The following is a 22,335-nucleotide window of genomic DNA, read 5'->3' as shown; positions in this document are numbered from 1 at the left end:
TCATCATACATACACACACAAGGACACACACACATCCCAAACAATATTTTTAAAGAATTTATCAATTAATCAAGCAATGCTTTATTCCGAATCTCTTGCCCTTGTGTGTGCAGCTGCTAGGAAAGACAATTATAAGAGTAACACAAACAGCATTTGTTTCTGGACTTCCCTATCACACTGTTTATAAGGATCGATGATTTTTTTTTTTGAGGGAAATATAGAGATTAGAAAGAACATGAAGCTTATCCTCTGCACAGAAATTTCATTTTGAAATGCATTCAGTTCAAGGGTTAAATGAAAGCCAAGCAGTCACTTCAACCATGTTTTTGAAGAAAATAAAACAGCTTGATGTAAGTTAAATGAAGGGAGTCTAGGACTTAAAAGAAATGGACAGATAGAGAAAAAGGTCACAAGATTAAATTTTCCCTGAGGGGAAAGTCCTTCTTCGGAATCATTAACCTCCTTCTAGGTCACTCCCGGAAAAACAGCGGGAAATCCTCCTGCCCTTGGGAAGATGGGTGCATCCCAGTGGCCTACTGACCTGGCGGCTGGAAGACAGACCTGATTGTGCCCTCAATTCCCCTCCAGGTAGGCTTGGTTTTTAAGACTTCTTTCTATTTAAAAAATACAAGATCTCTCCTTTTTGAACTCTGAAATTACAAAATATAAAGTATGTTCTTAACATGAAAAGCCTAATGCTATTTCCCATAGACAAAGGAGATACATAAAAGTGATAGAAGTTGTCCCTGAATTGAGGTGAGGTGGTGAGTTGACCTCCCACTTTCTCACACTTTTCTCTGAGATTTTCTTATAGTTCTTAAATTAAAAAAAAAAAAAAAGTCAGTTGTCTTCGCTTTAAAAATATGTAATTGTTCTATATTTTTTTTTGCTGTTTCATTAACTAGTATTAGAGGGATGTCCTTGAATGGAGCGTGCAAGCTTTTCTCTCAGTATGCATTTACTGCTTTTTCAATATGTTTTCTGCAACTTCTGTTATCTACATACTGATGTATGAGTATGCTGATTGACGATTTATAAGTATATTAATAAAAAGCTTTTGAGGCTAAAATGACATTATTTTTTAAACCCCAAAATGAAATACAAATACGTCCTAGCAAAATTATTTTTAAATATCTCTCTTCAATTTCTTTTTTCCAGCACCGAATTAAGAGTGAAGTATAGTTATCAATGCATGGCTGCTAAACATCTAAATATTTAAAATAAATCTGATTTCTACACTACAAAATAATAGTTACTCCAGCCCTGCACCCCAAGCTCTCCTAACATAATGCACCACAAAGCAAAACTCCATGTCAAAAATAGAATCTGACTACTTACCACCAAGCATGAAACAGAACAATAAGCCAAAGTTAAGACAAAACTAGAAAGTCTGCAGAGTGCAAGAGCCCACTATGAGGTTTCTCCCCCCTCTTTGATGTCTTTAAATTGATACTAAGAAAAGGGACAAAATATGTTTAAGAGTTGCAAAGAAAAGAAAGATGCATAAACCACTCACTGCTATAGAAAGAAGTAAGAAGAGAAAAGTGCTCTGTTCGGGTTGTGCAGGTGGTTTGTGTATTCTTTTCCAAATTGGTTCTAAAGCAAGAGAGAATGTTAAAGATTTTAAAAGACAATGAGGCAATTTCGTAGTCCCTGGAGATTAAAGATAAACTGAAGCACCCAGGACAAAGGAAAGGAAAATGCACTTGTGGAGCCTAACACAGCCTAGGTGTGGGCACGGGCTAAATTCACATGCCTCACAGTCCTTACCTTTGAGTTCATGTTCGCACACTGATCGAATAACCCAGAAGTAACGATCTCAAACGGCGTGTAGGTAACTTATGATGTAATATAAATTGGGTACAAAGGTAACAATTTCCTGACTGTGGCATGCTAAGAACAAGAATTGTATGCCTCACTGTTTTCTAGCCAAAATGCATTTCTGAAGCAGGAAATCAAAAACACATCACAAACCTCACAACTAGACTAAACACATTAAATCTGCTGATATTAGTAACTGTCACGAGGCTGCCTGGCTCAGCGAGCAGCAGCTACTGACAGATCCCCCTCCCTACCTCTAAACACACTTTCCTCAGATACTTTGCTGAGGCAAAGTGAACAACTCTTCCATTGTCGTGGCGGTTTATTAAATGGTCCCCCGGAATTCCCTGAAGACCCTGCGAAAACAAAAATAACGAATGGGACACCCATTTGATGCACAACACAGATCTGAACTGAGAAGCAAAATAAAAGGTTTCAAGTGACATAGGCCAGAACACGTCTGAGCCCCCCCCCACCCAAATAAATCACTAAAATGTCCATTTTCTAAGCTTCCTTTGTGTTCATTTCCTTAAAAATACATCGTATTAACTCTTCACCCGTTTTAACTTAATTTCACCTTTTAATAGCAAGGTAATATTTTAAAATTCTGAGGATCTAAAACATACCCAGGTAAGTGTATGTCCTATATATCCTATATATATGCATAGGATGATGCTTCAGATGGACTTCTGTTTACCGCAATGCCTATTTATTGGGGAGGCTTCACGTGGATTTATAGCCGGCTTTTAAACTATTTTTTTTTCTGTCAGTTTCATTTGAAGGGCAGATGTCTTCCTAGCGTCAGTTAATTGTTGGCACAAGATCTGATCCATTTATTCACATAGCCAGACTTACTCCTTTTAAGCCAACTCCTCTCTTTATGGTGATTTCTTTCCCACTGCCCACCAACCCGAAGCCCATTTTTCTGCCTGGCACAAGATTAAGGAAAAGGTAGGAACTTGTCTAATGAGAAGACATTCTGTACTCTCAGGCAGATTTCTCCAGAAGCCACCCTTTCTCCAGAAACTGCTACATGAAGTAAAACAATTACAAAGATGCCAGTTGTCGCCTCCTGAAAAGCCTTGAGAATTGAAAACTAAATGGTATATACCTCCCATGTTACCTTTATCTTTTCTTTGTTTCCATTTCCCCCTCAAACTCCGCCCCCCCAACAGCCTTCTGTTTTCCTTTACCATGAAGATTTAGAAAGTAACTGATATTAAAGAAGTATACATGAATACATTTCTGACATTATGAAATCAATGATATCTGATGATTGCTATTAGTTTTATAGAAATTGTAGTTTCAAAATGAAAAGATTTGATGATTCTGGTCTGAAATAAAATTTCAAAAGTGAGTCAGCTACAATGAAGGAAAGACAAAGGCAGAAAGAAAAAAAAGAAAAAACCCAATAGAAAACCTTGGAGTAAAATGTTTTATTTCCATTTGTTTCCAGTGCCTTGCTGATGTGAGGGGCAAGAAGGAGGCTAATACATCTCACTTTGGCAGTACTAATTGTTTGCATTATCACAATAATCAAATGCAGCCATATTAATCTCTCTGGTTATTAACTTGATTTTTACACATTAAGATTTAGATTTAATCCCCTGGGACCATCTATTAATGCTTTTAAAGTTGAAGGGTTTCAACAGTTTTAAGTTCTTTCCCTTCTTTTAGCTGCAGGCAGTAAAATTTGAACGTGTGTGGAGTTTTGTATTTTGCATTCCTGGGGGATTTTCAGACACAGCACTGTCAAGGACCATGAATCATGTTAATACATAGCAACCTCTACAGCTATTAAAATGTCTGCAATAATGTGATTATTTTAAAATGGAAAAACTAGTATCACATGTGTTACTTAAAGATCAACTATTCTTTTAAAGTCACAGAGAGAATGCATTTAGGAAAAAAAAAATGAAGTTGTTTTTTGCATGCAGCCAAAATGTGAAATGTCTCATCTACTGAGAAAGAAAACTTTCAGCTCCTTTTACAAAATACATCCTTACTGAGCTTCGGGTCAACAGAGCATAAAAATGGCAAAAAGTGCAAGATCAATAAGCACGGGAAGCTGTTTTATTTCTGTTTGAGCAAGCTGTAGCGACAATGACCTGCTGAAACAGTCTCCAGTTTTATGCTTTCATAGTCACAGAATGATGACATCCAAGCAGAAAAGGGAGCTTGGCCTGTTCTGATGAGCTGTCAGTATAGACCCAGCATTACAGCTTGCCTTCCATTGGCTCTGGGCTTGGTCTTTAGAAATTTATTGAAATTAGCATATAGGCAGACAGGCCGGTAAACATTATCCAGGAAATTATATGGAGCATTTGTATCATAAGACATAGAACACAAGAAGAATGAGCATTTTTTTTTTCTTTTCACTGCTTAAAGGGATTTAAATTATCTTAGCCCCTTGATTTTTATGTTGATTTTTTTAAAATTAAAGATGTAACTGGGACGCCTGGGTGGCTCAGTCAGTTAAGCATCTGCCTTCGGCTCAGGTCATGGTCACAGGGTCCTGGGATCGAGCCCCACATCGGGCTCCCTGCTCAGTGGGGAGCCTGCTTCTCCCTCTGCCTGCCACTCCCCCTGCTTATGCTCTCTCTCTCTCTCTCTCTCTGACAAATAAATAAATAAAATCTTTAAAAATATGTGTATATGTATATATAACTAATGTATGCTTGTTACAGGTATCTCATTCAATCAATAGGTCATACCAGAGCCCAGGAATAATCTACCCCATAAATGATCAATATTTCTGAGATTGGCATGGCATTTTTTGTCTTTTTTTTTGAAATGTCTTTCTCAATAAAAGAAACATAGCCTGCATCATGTCATTATGAATATTTCCAATTGGTAGGGATATTTTTTAATGTTTTTATTTGGTATTTCTTATCTGAGAATAGAAAACAAAGAATCAGGTTTAGTATTTTAACGTAACGACTTATCAAAGGACATAAGGTGATTTATATGGCAATTTTCTCTTGAAAAAGCAGAAATGTTAAAGAACTTCAAATGATTCCAAACCCTGAGGTACATGGCCCATTTTGACATTTCCTCGAAGCATGTGGACATGTTCTGAAAGATATGATCAAGAGTTCTTATTTCTTCTTTTTTCTTAAGTTTTTATTTGTTCATTTAAGTAATCTCTACACCCAGCGTGAGGCTTAAACTCACAACCCCAAGATTGAGAGTTGCATGCTCTTTCAACTGAGCCAACCCTCGTTTCTTCTTATTGGGCAAAAGCTTGCTACATTTCCCATCTGCTTTCATTGGACTGATGACATTGGCACACATTAACCGTCCAATGGATAAAAAGTGTGAAATCATATCCAGTATCTTGTTACCTAGGGATCAGTACATATGCAGCTTATATGAAGTTAAAGTCAATTACCTAGAAACTTCTTCCCTAGTGCTTTTTGAATCTTAGAACAATATTGACAGTAGGGATAAGGAAGGATGAAGGATATTCTCCATTGTTTCATCAGTTACCTTGAGAGAGACACACAAAGAATTCTACAGGAATAAAAATATAACCCCCCTCCTAATAGTTTGATGTTATTTTCAGCTGTGACTGAACTAGAACCTTCTTTCAGGGTATGGTCCACTCCTTGTAGGGAGAGTTCAGCAGAAGCCAGAGCAGAAGTTTCTGTATGAATCTGACAAAGGCAAGAGAAGACTATCACTTGCTGGACCAGATTCTGCATAGACAGCACCTCAGGTGTCCTCACCCCAGCTCTGCAGGGCTGTATGCCATTTTGCAGAAAGGGAAAGTCCTGGCGGGGTTCAACAACTTGCTCAAAATCATACTACTTCTAAGTGATGTGATGGAGACTCAAGTCTAGATCTGTCACATTGCAAAACTCCTTCTCTTTTTAGGAATTCAGCTGCCTCAGACCTGGGGCTGAGGTTTATCCCAAGTGTCACACTTTTACTCTTAACAGATAACTAAAGATCAGAGCAGAAACAGGCATGGGCTTTGGACAGGCAGGACTTCTGGAATCTAAAGAAACTTTGGTCTAAATCACAGCTCTGTTATTGCATGACCCTAGGCAAGTTAATAATAATATGAGAAGAAGAAGACACAGAAGAATAGCTATGATTCCCTGAATGGGAACATGATGCCAGAGAAGGGACTAGACGCTTCACAAAACAGCTAATGTCACAACAACACTCTGAGGCAAATTTTGTTTTCTCAGTTGTCAGATAAAGAAACAGAAGCAGAGAGAGGTAAGAAAACTTGCCTAGGTTTCTTAGCTTTTTCTGCCAGAAAAGCTAGTAAAGGCTTTGGCTCCTCTGATTTCCTATAAATTTGGAACATCTTAGACTCTCCACATCTTTAAGATGGATTCACGGAATTGCTGTGTTTAGTAAGCGAAACAACATGGAAGACTCTAAGAGCTATTCTAGATGAATCATAGAAAATCAGAGAAGGTTGATTTTTCTACCGCCACCCTCCCAAGGGGAAAAAAAAAAAAAAACATACATTCTTCTAATTCCTTGCCATGGCTCAGGGTGTTCTTCCTCCTCTACCTGTCTGTAGAACTTCTAGTCTTTCTTTAAGCTTCCCCTCCAAATCAACTGTTCCCTCCTTTCACTTGGCATGGGGCTTTTTACACATATTTCTATTTTATATCGTTTCCTCCATGACACTGAGCTGTTGCAAGGCAGAGATGTACCTTATTTCTACTTTCCCTCCATACTTACTAATCTTCCTGAAATGGAGTAATTGTTCGTCAAATACTGGTAGAATGATCACATACAAAAAATGATCATTAAGCACCTATGTAGAAACATCTCTCTACTAGGCCCAGACTACAGTTGACCAAGGGCTTCAGGAAATTTCCAGAGGTGTCCCAGAAGTACACTATCATGGAGATGAAACTGCTCAACCAACTTCACTTTACCCCCTGTGGAGTTTGACCTCATACTTTGCTGATCGCCTGCAAACCCAGCCTACCTCTCTGGTCAGGCTGTCAGCCTTGGCTTCGCCTTTGTAGATGCCCATATGTGGGTGAAGATAACAAACACTTGTTTAGACCTGCTCTTCTTCCCAGGTCTATAGGCTAAAATGAGTTAATCTCTTTGGCAGGCGATGTTCTCTGATCTCATTTTTAGTGGATGAGCGAAAAAAGGAAATGGCCAAGTGAATAGCTAAAATCAGTGGCAGCAGATTTTATTTCTATGTTATTAGTCAAGATTCTCCAGAGAAACAGAACCAGTGGCATATATATATTATATATGTGTGTGTATATATATATATATATATATATATATATATATATATATAAAGAGGAGGTTTATTACAGGAATTGGCTCATGCAGTTACCAAGGCCAAGAAGTACCATGATCTGCCATATGGGAGCTGTAGAACCAGGAAAGCCTGTGGTATATAATTCAGTCCAAGTCCAAGGCCAGAAGATCAGATGCTCTCACAGCTGAGAGCAGGAAATGGTAGACACCCTAACTGTAGAAGAGAGAAAGGGGATTCACTTCCTTCTCTTTTTTATTCCATCAGGGCCCACAATGGATTGGATGATGCCTACCCACATTGGTGAGGGTGCGTCTTTTTACTCAGTCTACTGAGTCAAATTCTAATCTCTTCCAGAAACACCTTTACACACACATTCAGAAATAATTTTTTCTCAGCTAATTGGCCATCCCCTAACCATGCAATTGATATGTAAAATGAACCATGCCATCAAACCCTATTGCAATTTACCTGGAATAATTAGGAGTGCCTGGGTGGCTCAGTTGGTTAAGCGTCGGACTTGTGATTTGGGCTCAGGTCATGATTTCATGGGTCATGGGATCAAGCCCCCCATGTTGGGCTCCTTGCTGAACATGGAGTCTGCTTGAGATTCTCTCCTTCTGCCCCCCCCCAAAATAAATAAATAAATCTTTAAAAAAATTAAAAAATAAAAATAAATGGAATAATTAATGCACCTTGTTCTCATGGGCTGGGAACTGGGCCTGCAGAGGAAAGCCGGATTCCTTAAACTTCAACCAGCCCTTCACTGATGTTCTATGGTCATCTAAATACCACTCTGGATTCCCAGCACACATCCACTGTGTGATTTCTGAGCCCTCCCCACTGTCTGCAGGAGTTCTACCCAATTTGGGAAACAATTTTACCTTCCTTAAAATCCACAAATAAAAACAACCAACCAAACCAAAATAAGACAATGTGGATGAGCTTCCACATTTCCTCTCTGCTCCAACCCTTTCTCCGGTTTGACATTCATCTTCTCCTTTCACTTCTTTTCTAGATGAACGGGCCTTTTTCCTCATTGCTAAGCTGACTTCATCAACAGAAGTTTGTCTGGCCTCTCCCACAGCCTCTGTTCTCTCAAACAAGTCCCCAGTCCAGATAACCCTGTGGTCCTTTAACTCTACATTTACTCACACACTTATGTCTTTCAGACATGCAAATATTCCATTTTTAAAGCAGCAGTTCTTAAAGTGAGTTCTCCAGAAGAGCAGCATTAACGTCTTTGGGAAACTTGTTAGAAATGTACATTACTGGGGCGCCTGGGTGGCTCAGTCGTTAAGCGTCTGCCTTCAGCTCAGGTCATGATCCCAGGGTCCTGGGATCGAGCCCCACATCGGGTTCCCTGCTCTGCGAGAAGCCTGCTTCTCCCTCTCCCACTCCCCCTGCTTGTGTTCTCTCTCTCGCTGTGTCTCTCTCTGTCAAATAAATAAATAAAATCTTTATTAAAAAAAAAAAAGAGGGGGCGCCTGGGTGGCTCAGTCGTTAAGCGTCTGCCTTCGGCTCAGGTCATGATCCCAGGGTCCTGGGATCGAGCCCCGCGTCGGGCTCCCTGCTCGGCGGGAAGCCGGCTTCTCTCTCTCCCACTCCCCCTGCTTGTGTTCCCTCTCTCGCTGTGTCTCTCTCTGTCAAATAAATAAGTAAAATCTTAAAAAAAAAAAATAAAAAAAGAAAAGAAAGAAATGTACATTACTGAGCTCCACCCCCAACCTATCATTCAGATATTCCTGGGTGGAGTCCTGGCATCCTGTTTAACAAGGCTTCTAGGTGATTCTGGTGTGCTAATGTTTGAGAACCACCATTTTTTTTAAATGTTATTTTATTATGTTATGTTAGTCACCATACATTACATCATTAGTTTGAGAACCACCATATTTAACAAAAGTCTCGTCAGGTTGCTGTTCTCTGGAGCTACTCTCAAATTCTCTTCCTCTTTGAACTGTCAAAGCTCTTTATGAAGCAATCTTCACTTGCTCTTTTCCCACTTCCAATTTTTTATAGACTCACCTAAAATCCTGCTTTCTGAAATGACCAAATTACTGATATTATATGAGCTGTGTGGATGACTTTACAATGAAATTGGAGATAGAAAACCTGACTTTGAAGAGTGGTTCACTGCTTCCTAGCTATGTGACTTGGGCAAATTGCTTACATACCTAATCCTCCGAGTTTCCTCTTACAAAGTGGGAATACTAATACCTTCTTTACTGGATTATTGTGGAGATGAAATGAGATAAACATGTGAAAAGTATTACACACAGTATGACACAGAAGCTTAATAAATGTTTACTAAGTGCAAATTAAAATGGTCTACACAAACTTGGTGTGTACTTGAGAAACGAAACATTTCAGAAATTTCATGGGCTGTGTAGTGAAAGATGTGTTTAGAAAGACCTTATTAAATGCTCATTTACATGACACATCTTAATGACTGCAGAGGAACTGCAACATTCACTAGGTTAATTAACTATATTTTAAAAATTGCTACATGTATTTTTATATGATACTGAATAATTTGTACTCTTTCCTGCACAGGGTTTTTATCCTTTTGTTGTTGTTCTTGTTGTTGGTCTCAATGTTTTTTGAATGTTGTTATTTCTGACTCTGCAGAAAATGAGCAGAAACAAGGAAAGAAACACTGCTTGGTACTGCTTTTCTCATTTTCATGGAACTGAAACCAAATAAAATAGAGATTACAAGAGAGATTTAAAGTAAAAAAAAAAATAGTCTAAGTTCTTCAGTTTCCATAAATCTGGCTTCTACCTTTGTCAGTCTACTATAAAATGTGCTTTTGTTGTTGCTGTTCACTAACTAAACCTGAAGATCTTTGAGAGTGCTCATCAACATCACAGACATTGAGAGTGTTCAACGTCTGTGTTGCATTTAGTGTATTAACCGCCCCCTCCTGGAAATGTGGAGAGGGGTATTATTTTTGAAAGACTAGAGTATCCAGTGTTTTCTTTTGTGTCATTTTCCTCCAAGTTTTCCCTTTTCCCTCCTCAGTCTGCCCTCACACCGCCGTCCAGCAGGTGATTGGCCTGGGTTCATGGTCTCAGTGGAGGAGTATGACAGGGTATAAAGCAGGAAGAACAATGTGAGTTTCTGATCTTTTTTTTTTTTCCTTCTTTTTTTAATTCCAAAGCCTAAACTCAGGGAATTTAGAGGATTCTGATTCAGAGAAATAGGTATTTTCCCTTGAGTCTAGGTAGGGACTCCCTCAGTCTGGGGTAGAAAGGAAAGCTGGAGGGCACCAGAAGAGAGGAGGGCTCAGGGAATGTCAGGGAGAGGGTTTAGCAAGTGTGGAGGCCCTGTGAGAACCTCTGCACCCACCTTCCTGCCAGAGCCCCCTTCCCTACAGACACAGGAAGACCCCAGAGAGGGAGTCACTGCCTACCATCTCCAGGTTGCTGGGGCTATAAAGAGCCCTGTGGAGATTCTTGTGCTCTCCGATTAAGCAAAAATCCATGGCGGAAGCTTCCTGTCGCAAGGGGAGCTACCAGCAGTAATGAAGATATGACATGGTGAGCACTGTGGCCCAATGGCCCATAATCAGACAATGAAGGGGACAGATGGATCTCTCAAGGATCACATGAGCCCAATCACATAAGCCCCTTGGAGCTCAGCAAACTCTGGAAAGAGGTGAGAACCCCAAGTAGGGCAACATGAAGTTTCTGTCTCTTCTTACGGAACGGAGATGATTCTCTGGAAGTTAATTTGAATCATGTAGTAATACGATTCCCTCTTTTACCCCTTGTTGGAAGACTACAGACAGCATCTACTTTATAAGAATGTATAGTCCTTTGTGCCTGGACGATTCTGCACCCATCACCACTATGTGGGCTCAGATGCACCCAGTGAAGTTTCAGGCTTACAGTAAAGGTTCAAGAATAGTTTTTGATGGAAAAATTTTGCAGGACTCGCATACAGATTTCAGCAATTTTTCCCCAGATTTTTCAGTTTCCCTCAATCTTTGCTGTACCCACTGCTCTCGCTTGGCGGTTCAGGTTTCAGCAATGCGTGCGTGCCTGGTACTGTGCTGAGCACAGAGAGTCCAACACACAGAGGTGGCCTCAGAGAGGTTATGGTCCTAGCAGCGGAGACAGATATTTAAAAAAGTAACTGTACAAATTTTACACTATGTATTCTTTTGGTGCCAAGACTATGCATTATTAAATACTATGACAGCATATAAAAAGGAGAACCCAAATAGACTAGGAGTCCAGAGAAGTCTCCCTAAACAAGTGGCATTTAAGGTGAAGTATGAAGAACAGGTCGAAGTTAGGCAGGCTAAGACAGAATAGGTGTGGGGGGGGCAGGGGGATGAGGTTAGTGTTTCAATCATAGAGAACACCATGAGCAAGGACCCCCAAGGTAAAAGGATCACCGTATCCTATTTAAATAGAGGAGGTCAGTGGGTCCAGAATGTAGAGAACTGCTGGAAAAGTCGCATAGGATGAAAATGGAGGGATGAAGCAGTGGCCAAATCGTGCAGCCACACATGGAAACACAGCAAACCTGGATGCTGGGAGCAAAGGAAAATTATCAAAGTGTTCTGCCCAGTGGAGGGACATGAGCAGATTTGAAATTTACATCAAACACAACTATAGTGAGATACCATTTTCATCTACTATATGGAGAAAAATTAAACACTGAGATATTGTGCTGGGCTGGTGAAGATATAGCAAATAAACACCCTCTTATACTATTGGAGTGAATGTAAATTGATGCTTCCTTTTTGGAGATCAATTTAGAAATACATATCAAAAATTTAAATGACCAAGTAGTTCTATCATAAGAAATTTGCACTATGAATATATCCTGAAAACATAACCAGTTAATTGTACAACAAAGTTCAATAAAGCATCATCTCCAATATTAAAAGGTTCAAAAGCAAAATCTAGAAAGAATCTACACGTCCATTAGTAGGGGGCTGGCTACATAAGTCACAATTCAATTATATAATGAAATATTATGACATGAATAATATATTGCAGATCCTGTTGGACTATATGGAAGTTCTTAGAGATATTTAAGTCTGTGTGTATGATTTCATTTATATACATGCTTAATGGCAGCTACATATGTATGGGGATTATAAATTAAGATTTTTTTAATGGAAGGATACATACACAAAAAACTGCTAATGTGGCTACCTTTGGGGAGAGGAACCACAACTGATAGATGGGAGAATTTGACTTTTGACTTTGTTTGGTTTGATTTCTTTTACAATGTGCATGTGTAGCAGACATAGTTTGTTGCCTTTTCTCTATCCATTACTGACATCATCTTTGTTAACTGAAGCCTGATGTTGTTCAGCTGCCATCTTGCAGGGCTGGTGAGCCAATCACCAGATCAGGGATAAATTATGTGCAGTCCAGTGGTCTAAAGACAATCTCATTTGCATCGCCAGTTTGAGGGTGCGCTGTGATCCAAGTCTCCCCTAGGAGTTGGGAGGTAAGACCTGCTGGATGCCCCCAGGAGATCTTGCTTTACTCTTAAGAAGACACCAGAAGATATTGGTCCACAGTATCTTCTTGCCTCCAGGCTTTTGCAGTCATTTTGTGACGGGGAGGAAAACCAGTCATAGGGTGACACCAAAGCTGAGAATATCAGACAGAAGAGTTTATCAGAGATAAGGATCTATACCACTGGTGAATTTTTTGAGTTTCTGATCATGCTGCCCCTTTCTGGACCTCTTGTTCTAAGAGACAATATATTTTCTTTAGTTTAAACCATTGAATTAGAGGCATCACGATTTGGAATAAAATGTACCTTCTTTGATATGGCATTTTCAGTGAATTGATGTACTGAGAACACAGCCCACAGAATAAGAATTGGAAGGGGCAAACAGGAGGCTGGGGCAGGCCAGGTACGAGGAACCTGTTGAGTAGCTCAGACTCAAGATATAAATAACAGCAACCATACAGGGTGAAGAGGGGAGCCCTGGGGTGAGATCTAAGCTCTCTCCACTTCTCTTCTACTTTCCACGTTTCTTTTTCTTTTTTTTTTTTAAGATTTTATTTATTTATTTGAGAGAGAGAGTATGTGTGTGTGTGTGAGAGAGAGAACACAAGCAGGGGGAGCTGCAGAGGGAGAGGGAGAAGCAGGATCCCAGCTAAGCAGGGAACCCAATGCAGGGCTCAATCCCAGGACCCTGAGATCATCACCTGAGCTGAAAGCAGACGCTTAACTAACTGCGCCCCCCAGGCGCCCCCCCTACTTTCCACGTCTCTAAATTAATTAGTTTATACTGTCAAGTATTTGCACACTCTCCCACTAATGGATCTGAAATGACTTATGATAAAAAAAAAAAAACAAAGGAACAATAAACCCGGTTAGTCACTTCAAGATAAAAGCAGAAACCAAGACATAAAAAGGAAGACAAAAATTTAAGAAATCCTTATGGGATAAACAAAAATTGGGAAGCTCTCCTAGCTCTGGGGTGCAAATTTATCTACGCATTCACCTATTCACACTTCCTTCTATCCTTTTAAGGAGCAAGGCAAATCCTTAATCTTTCACACAACCAGCATCTCTATCTGAGCTCTTGTTATAAATCCTGAAGCTTTCACAGAGCTATGACTTCAACTAAAAGGACCAGAGAAGACAGAGCTGCTGGTATCAGTGAGACTGGGGAAGTTCCAAACTTCAGGAAGAATGGGAAGTGGAAAATGACTGGTCCTGTTCCAACAGTGCTTGGTAGAGCCAAAGAAGGAGTCACCGACATCAAAATGACAGAGCCATTTACTCTTTTTAGGAACGAAGACAATATTTGTTTTTAAACAAATCTCTGTGCAAAGTGAAACCACAACGGAAATATCTATGTCTCTCCTACTCTGATTTGCCAAGCACAGGAATATCATCTGGCCAAAGAAGAGGAAGGGTGTTTCTTCGTCTCCTACAAACTGCCCCCCTGAGAACAACACTTGTAGCACATCTTTCTCAGGAGATCAGTGGGAGCCTCAGAGTTTCCCATATTTTATCAGCCACATGTAAGAAGAGTGTGAGAAGGTGGCGAGGAGGAGGGAAAAGAGGATTGACTGATGGTCCCAGAGATTTACTTTTACTTCCAGATTCCTGTTAATGTTCTACAACCTCCATAGCCATTTTGGGCTCCTGTTTGGACAACACTGTTTCTCTGTGGGTGACATGAAACTCTTTGCCACCACAGGCACCATATGATAACCCCCTGGGACATGTTTCAGTAGAACTTCATGTGAATAATACATGGCTATCCAACTTTTTAGAAGAGCAAATTTTTAATCAATGACCTACACTTAAAGCCCTCCGTTTCCTCTATGGGCTTCCAAAAGACTTAACTGTCAGCTACCTTATGGGGCAATTTCCTAGCTTTTTAGTATTTTCTTTCCTCTCTGGTAACATGATTTTTTTTTTTTAAACGAGGGCTCTCCCTAGGGGATTAATTACTACCTTGAAGAGTATATTCATATAGTTCCATCAAGATATCTTAAAAGTTATTGAATTCCTGACAGATACACTATACAGCTTTTAAAAATTATATAATGTACGTGTGGATTTTTTCCAACTGCTTTGAGTCAGAAATTTTTTATTTTGGGATACAAGACATTCTCCCTTTTTTCTCCTCGCTGTTAAATGCAGAAATCCCGCTCTCTGGCTGCTCCTACCCACATGCACATGCCAGTGCCCACAGACTCACTCGGGTTCTGTGTGAGAAGAAATCTATGTCACAGGAACAAAGGAGCTCCATGGATATGGATGGTCATCACTGTGTGGGCATATGTTTTGCAGAGAGGAGGCTCATGGTAGCACACCTTGTTTGCAGTTTACAGAGCTTTTAGAAACCTGATAATCGGGGCGCCTGGGTGGCTCAGTTGTTAAGCTTCTGCCTTCGGCTCATGTCATGATCTCAGGGTCCTGGGATCGAGCCCCGCATCGGGCTCCCTGCTCAGCGGGAAGCCTGCTTCTCCCTCTCCAGCTCCCCCTGCTTGTGTTCCCTCTCTCACTGTCTCTCTCTCTGTCAAATAAATAAAATCTTTAAAAAAAAAAAAAAAAAACCTGATAATCATGTGGTCTCTCATTGAGAAACAATGGCGCTACCCCAGCTGCCATATTCACATGAGGCAACATAGTTAAATAATAGAAAGATTGCAACCCCTAAGAGAGAAGCTGCGCAGCCCGGATGGAGGCTACTTTTCATCTTTAACTCATAGCAGATCAGACCTTATTGTGGTACAAACTGCATAAAATGCCATGAAGCCTAATACTGGGCACTTTGAATTATATGCAGTGATGGGGGTTAAGGAGAGAGCAACATGGACCTCAACCTCATACTCGGCCACTTAAAATTTGGGGTTGTGTGAATACATTTGAGAAGGGTGGGAAAGGAATCTCAACAGCCATGCTATGCTTGGAGATGAAAGGCAGTGCCCCACAGTGATGCGGCATGGGGTCATCGTGGGAGATGTCTTGAGGTTGAACTGCAGGACATCACGTACTAATGGTTTGAGTTCAGGTCAGCAGTCCAACCTCTGACTGTCAGTTTCCGTGACCACCACTATCCGGGCATGATAGCCAAGCCAGAACTGGGATTCAGCATCAGGAGGGCCATGACACTGAGTTGGGGGACAGGACCCCTCCTTCCCAGAATTTTGTTTGCATGGGTTAATTTGCATGAGGGAAAGGACACCTGTAAGGGAGAAGTTTCATGCCTACCAACACGATATTGGAAGAACGGAAAAAGGAATGAATTATTGTCCTCAGTCAACACAAGGTGAGAAAAGCCATGGGCAGAAGCTGAGGAAGTTGTTTTCAAAAAGGGATTATTTTTCTTAAACTTGGAGAACAAGCGGTGGAGTTCAGAGCCGGAAGCAGCAAATACCAATTGCAAGTTAAGGAGAAAAATACCCTTCCATTTCTGCAAGGGTGTAACAGGTCTTTAACAGAGTAGAAGACTACAGGAGACCCGATACCATTTAGCAGGATGGAGGTATGTAAACTTAGAGCACCAGGAACAGCACTAGAGCTCTAGAAACCAAGTTCCCAAGAAGGGCCCTGGCAGCAGAGCCGTGGCAAGGGGACTTCCCCTGGTGGCTGGCTGGCAGAGGATCCCTTTTGGGATGCTGAAGCAGGAGCATACAAGGGAACTAATCATAAACATGGAGAGATGCCTCCTGAGCCCCAAGGGCAGGTGTGAGGGGAGCACCAAGGACTTCAGTAATGTAGGTAGAGCCTCTGAACCAGCAACCTGAATGCATTACCATCGCCACGGTCTCATTCACACTATACTGGTGGAACCTGGACACGTTCCAATGATGTGTAGTGACAAGGATGATACAGTTATCCCCTCTAGCAGTCTTAGTAAGGATTAATGAGACATCATATGTGAAAATGCTAGCACGGTGCCCGGTATGTTCTAAGCACTCTGTTCATTTCCTTTCCAAGCTTGACCTTTATAAGAAACTGTTTTAAAGATCAGCCCAGGGCGCCTGGGTGGCTCAGTTGGTTAAGCGACTGCCTTCGGCTCAGGTCATGATCCTGGAGTCCCGGGATCGAGTCCCGCATCGGGCTCCCTGCTCGGCAGGGAGTCTGCTTCTCCCTCTGACCCTCCTCCCTCTCATGCTCTCTGTCTCTCATTCTCTCTCTCTCTCAAATAAATAAATAAAAAATCTTTAAAAAAAAAATAAATAAATAAATAAAGATCAGCCCAGAATATTCATCCTTTCTGTGATTCTATACCGTAGAAGACAATACGTACTTCATCTTTTCATATTAGGGAAAGTAAACAGAAATAAATGAATTACTTTCTAATTTAGAAGGTGCTTGTTATTTTACATGGGCATCAAAGAGCTTGGAAATAAATAAGTGAAACATTTGGGGCTTTGGAGGATTTTTCAGTTCACTAAGACAGCAGTGTATGGAAGAAATACTTTAGTGGTTCTGGAAATGCTCACTTCGCATGGGTTACTATATGAGCCCTAAAGAAGACAGTTAAAGGGTAAAGCGGGAACAAAAAGGAATACTCTCTAAGGTGACACACACTCTAAAGGATTAGTATAAAAGACCTCGATGGCATTATATTCTATTTATGATATTTCACCAGATTCTTGTTACACTTAGAAAAAGCACTCTCAACTTTTTATGCAATGCCATACAACAGCCCTATTTTGGCTAATTGCAAGGTCATTAATGAGTTTCAATTGTCCCCAGAAGTCTTTTTTACACTTGATTCCTAGTGCTTGGAAATTTTCCAGTAGAATGAACACTTCTAGAATAGAGCAGGGATGGCAAATTTCTCACTTCCTGTGTTTGTATGGGCAGACATCACTAATCAATCACTGTTCTATTCTGCTGAGTCATTTTCTCAATACAGCTACAAGGAGCCTCTTCCAATCAAAGCAGTTAAAACCAATTTTCTCTACCTGCCTTAATGTTTTGCTCTCTGTGAAAATGCAAATATTTGAAGAAGAGTAAAAACTTACCAGTCACTGACAGCTAAATGTTAAAAAAAAACCCGAAAGCAGCCCTTGCTTTAGCATTAGGGGAGAGAACTCAAGGGCTCTGGAATAGAGGGAGGATAGATGGCAGAATCTAGGAGCCCCCTGAAGATATACTTTACCTACTTAAACTTTTGCCTAAGGCCAGTGCTGCCAAAAGGACCGGTTCTCTCCAGGGCATCTATTTCAGCCATTTACCATCAAATAAAACTTACAACTGGCATATGAATTCTCAGGCCAAGGGCATTTTATTTTTTGAAGTTTTAAAGTACTTGTTGGGTAAACTACTTAAAAAATTCAAGACCCATAAAAGATTCCCAGAAGCAGAAAGAAGAGTGCGGAAGAAGGTGAGCGAGGTGCCCCTTATCATAGCAGGCGCTGTGTGTCTGTGTATTGTGCATGCACAGAAACTCGGGCACACATATTTGCAAAGTGCTATGTACTTTCATAGTTACCAGCCCTCTGCAGCACACTGGCAGGCCAACAGGTAAGGCAAGGCAAGATGAAATACATTCTTTTTAAAGATTTTTTAAAATTTTTATTTACTTTTGTGAGAGAGAGAGTAGGGAGGAGGGGTAGAGGCAGAGGGAGAAGCAGGGACCCTGATGCAGGACTCGATCCCAGGACCCTGGGATCATGACCTGGGCCGAAGGCAGACACAACCGACTGAGCCATCCAGGTGCTCAAGATGAAATACATTTTAAAAGAGATCATGGGACTTGAGCTTATAGCCAAGATGGAGTAATATGCACCAGGTTCATTTTCCCACCAGAAACAACCAAAAGATGAACGCAATATATGAAACAATAATTTGTGAGACACTGGACATCAGGCCATGAAGGACAGTAATCCTGACAAATGGGCAACAAATGAGGTGAACGTAATGTCTCCCCACCTGACTGCCCTGAATGAGTTTTCCAGCCATGGTGCAGGGGGAGTGAACCCAGGCCAATTGAGCAAACTACCTGCATTGAGGAGGCAGACCTGAGATCCAGGGAAAACAAGGTAGTTCTAGTTTACAAGAGTAACAGAGAGGAGAGAGCCACACAGAGGAGAGCTCCCGAGATCTACAATGGGTGCCCCTCAAGGATGCAGCTGTGTACTGAGCAACACAGGCACATGAAGGAACTCCAGGAAACTGGGCAAAGAATCACCTGAAAGGGTGAGAGTGTGGTTTCTCAATCCCAGCACTATACACATTTTTGGCTGCATAGTTCTTTATTATGGGGGCTGTCCTCTGTAGGGCAGGATGTCAGCATCTCTGGCCTCCACTCACTAGATGCTGGTAGCTCTCCCCTCCCATCCAACCTCCAGTTGTGACAACCAAAAAATGTCCCTAAACATTGCCAAATGCCCCTTGCAAGGCAAAATTACTCTAACTAAGAACTATTGGATTAAAGGAATCAGGGGCCAGTGCACACGGGGCTAGGAATAGAGTTTGTTCCCACTGGCCAGACTGGAAAAGCTCAAGATCTACAAGATATTGGGTTGAGTACACAAGGGTCTTGCCTCAGTAGTGAGGAATAATCCTTAGTCCTAGACTGTGCACTGCTTCAGACCCACCTAATAAATCTCAAGAGCAAGAACTGACGGAATCAAACTATAAGCAATTTAGCTGCCTTCCAGAACAAAGCTCAAGAATATTTTAGGGAGGGGTGCCTGGGTGGCTCAGTTGGTTAAGCAACTGCCTTCGGCTCAGGTCATGATCCTGGAATCCAAGGAATGAGTCCCACATCAGGTGCCCTGCTCAGCAGGGAGTTTGCTTCTCCCTCTGACCCTTCCCCATCTCGTGCTCTCTCTCTCATTCTCTCTCTCTCTATCTCTCAAATAAATAAATAAAATCTTTTTTTAAAAAAAGAATATTTTAGGGATACAAAAGTATCTAGCACCCAACAGAACAAAATCCACAGTGTCTGCAATCAAGTGAAAAATTACCAGTCGTGCAAAGAAGCAAGAAAATACAATCCAAAGTGAGGAAATCAATTAGTCAATCAAAATGGACTCAGAACTGACACAGATATTAAAACTAGCAGATGGAAATCATAAATAGTTATTACATTTTTATTCTGTGTGATCAAAAAGTTAAGTAGAGACATGAAAGATATATAAAAGACCCAGCTCAATCTTCAAAAGATGAATGTTATAAAGTATGAGATTAAAAGCTAAAGTGGGTGGGATTCATGGCAGATGACAGAGAAGAAATGATTAGTGAATTTAAAGGCAGTAATAAAAACAGAGAGAAAGAACATTTTTAAAAATGAACAGAGCATGTGTGAATTGTGGGAAGGCTTCAAGTGGTCTCACATTCACTCCATGTCATCGGAGTCTCCAGAGGAGAGGAGACAGTGTGGACTGCAGAAAAATATTTGAAGATATACCTGCTGAAAGTGTTCAAACTTCATGAAACCCATAAGCACACAGATCAGGAATCTCAATGAATGCCAGGCACAAGAGACATCAAATAAAACCCATGAAGGGACATCATAATCAAATTGCTCAGAACTGATAATAAAGAGAAAGTCATACAGACAAACAAATACGGATAAAAACAGGTTTCACATTAGAAATAACACAAATGAGAATGTCGTATGTGCTTCATACTAGAACAACACCTTTAATGTACTGAAAGAAAAAACTGTCAACCTATGATTCTATACCAGGCAAAAATATGTCCCAAAAGCAAAGGTGAAATAATGAGTTCCAGAAATACAAAAACTGTAAGAATGTATCACCAGCACACCCACATTATAAGAAATATTGAAAGAAGTCTTTTAGCAGAAGGAAAATGTTGTACGGAAATATGAAACTAAACAAATGGAATGAAGAACACTGGAAATAATAACTACATGGTAAACATACATTTTTTCTTACTATTTGAATCTCTTTAGAAGATTATTGAACATGAGCTTTTACAGTATATCTAAAAGTAAAATGTATAGGGGCGCCTGGGTGGCTCAGTTGGTGACACATCCAACTCTTGATTTCAGCTCAAGTCATGATTTCAGGGGCATGGGATCAAGCTCCTCATTAGGCTCTGTGCTCAGTGGGAAGTCTGTTTGGGATTCTTTCTCTCTCCTTCTCCCTATGCCCCTCCCTCTGCTCTCTCTCTATCACTCTAAAATAAATAAAATCTTTTTTAAAAAGTAAAGTGTATAACATCGGTAGCATAAGTGTCAGAAGGTGAGAAATAGAAATATGTTGTTGTTGGGTTCTTATAAAATACACAAAGTGGTAGAATATCACATAAAGGAAGATGGTATTTATGATAAACCCTAAAGCAATAACTAAAGTAATGAAATAAGAGTTGTAACTAATAAGCCAATAGAGGAGATAAATGGAATTTAAAAATTGATTATTACATATGAAGACACAAAAAGAGTAAAAATGAACACAGATGGGATGGAATGACTAAAAACAAATAGCAAAATGATCATACCAGTTATGCATTTATTGCTTCTCAATTTTAAAAAATGGGCAAAAAATTTGAATAGATTATCCAACAAAAAAGATACGCAAAAGGAATAAAAAAAGAAAAAATTTCAACATCATTAATTATTAGAGAACTGTACATTAAAATCAAAATGGGATCACTTCACATATATTAAAATAGCTAAAATTAAAAAGAATGACCATACTAAGTGTTGATGAGGTTGTGTAAAAAAAAACTGGAACTCTCACACTGCTGTTGGGAATAGCATAACCACTTTGGAAAACAGTTTGGCAGCATCTTACAAAGTTAAACTTACACCTTCCATATGACCCAGCTGTTCCATTTGTGGGTATTATGTTGGTATGTATTTTAATGTTCATAGCAACTTTTGTAATATGAAACAACTGGAAATAACTGTTGTCTATCAACCAATGAATGGATAAAAAAGACAAAACTGTGGTTTATCCACATATGTATGAGTATATTGCACTACTCAGGAATAAAAATGAATGGCCTATTGATACATACAACATTAATGAATCTCAAAATAAGTATACTGACTATAAGAAGCCAGGCAATATTAACGTACACTGCATGACTCCATTTATTTATAATTCTAGAAAATAAAAAGGAATCTATAGTGATAGAAAGCAGATCACTGGTTGTTGGAGATTGAAGGTGGGTAAAGAGGTATGTGAGGGAAGGAGGAAATTGGGGGGGGGCATATGAATACGTTCATTATCTTGATTGTTGCTCATTATCTTGATTATGTGTGTATAAGGGTATTAAAACATTTCAATTTGTATACTTTTTTAAAAAGGTTATTTATTTATTTATTTGAGAGAGAGAGAATGAGCAGTGGGGAAGGGCAGAGGGAGAGAGAGAAAGAGAGAGAAGCAGACTCCCCACCGAACTGGAAGCCAGACGTGGGGCTGGATCCCAGGACCTAGAGCATGACCTGAGCTGAAGGCAGATGCCCAACCAACTGAGCCACCCAGGTGCCCCATTTGTATACTTTAGATATGTGTAGTTTACTATAATCAATTTAATCTCAGTAAAGCTGTTGAATAGTGGAAATTACAGGAAGAGGTTCTAGGGGGCATTGTAAAAGATTATACATGACCATGATACTAGAACGGAGGTCAAGAAATCTGAGTTCTAGTCCAAGTTGTGCCTCACATTTGTTGTGTGATCTTGTTACAGGCACATAAAATCTCTTGGCTTCAATTTCTAACTTAAAAGTCAAATAGCTGATTTGGTGACCTCTAGTGTCCTTTATAACTCCAAAATCTAATCATAGATAAAAGCTAAGGGAAGAGGGGCGCCTGGGGGGCTCAGTCGGT

Source organism: Neomonachus schauinslandi, chromosome 14 (genome assembly GCF_002201575.2).
Source record: "Neomonachus schauinslandi chromosome 14, ASM220157v2, whole genome shotgun sequence".
Classification (NCBI taxonomy): Eukaryota; Metazoa; Chordata; class Mammalia; order Carnivora; family Phocidae; genus Neomonachus; species Neomonachus schauinslandi.
This window is presented reverse-complemented; position numbering follows the sequence as displayed.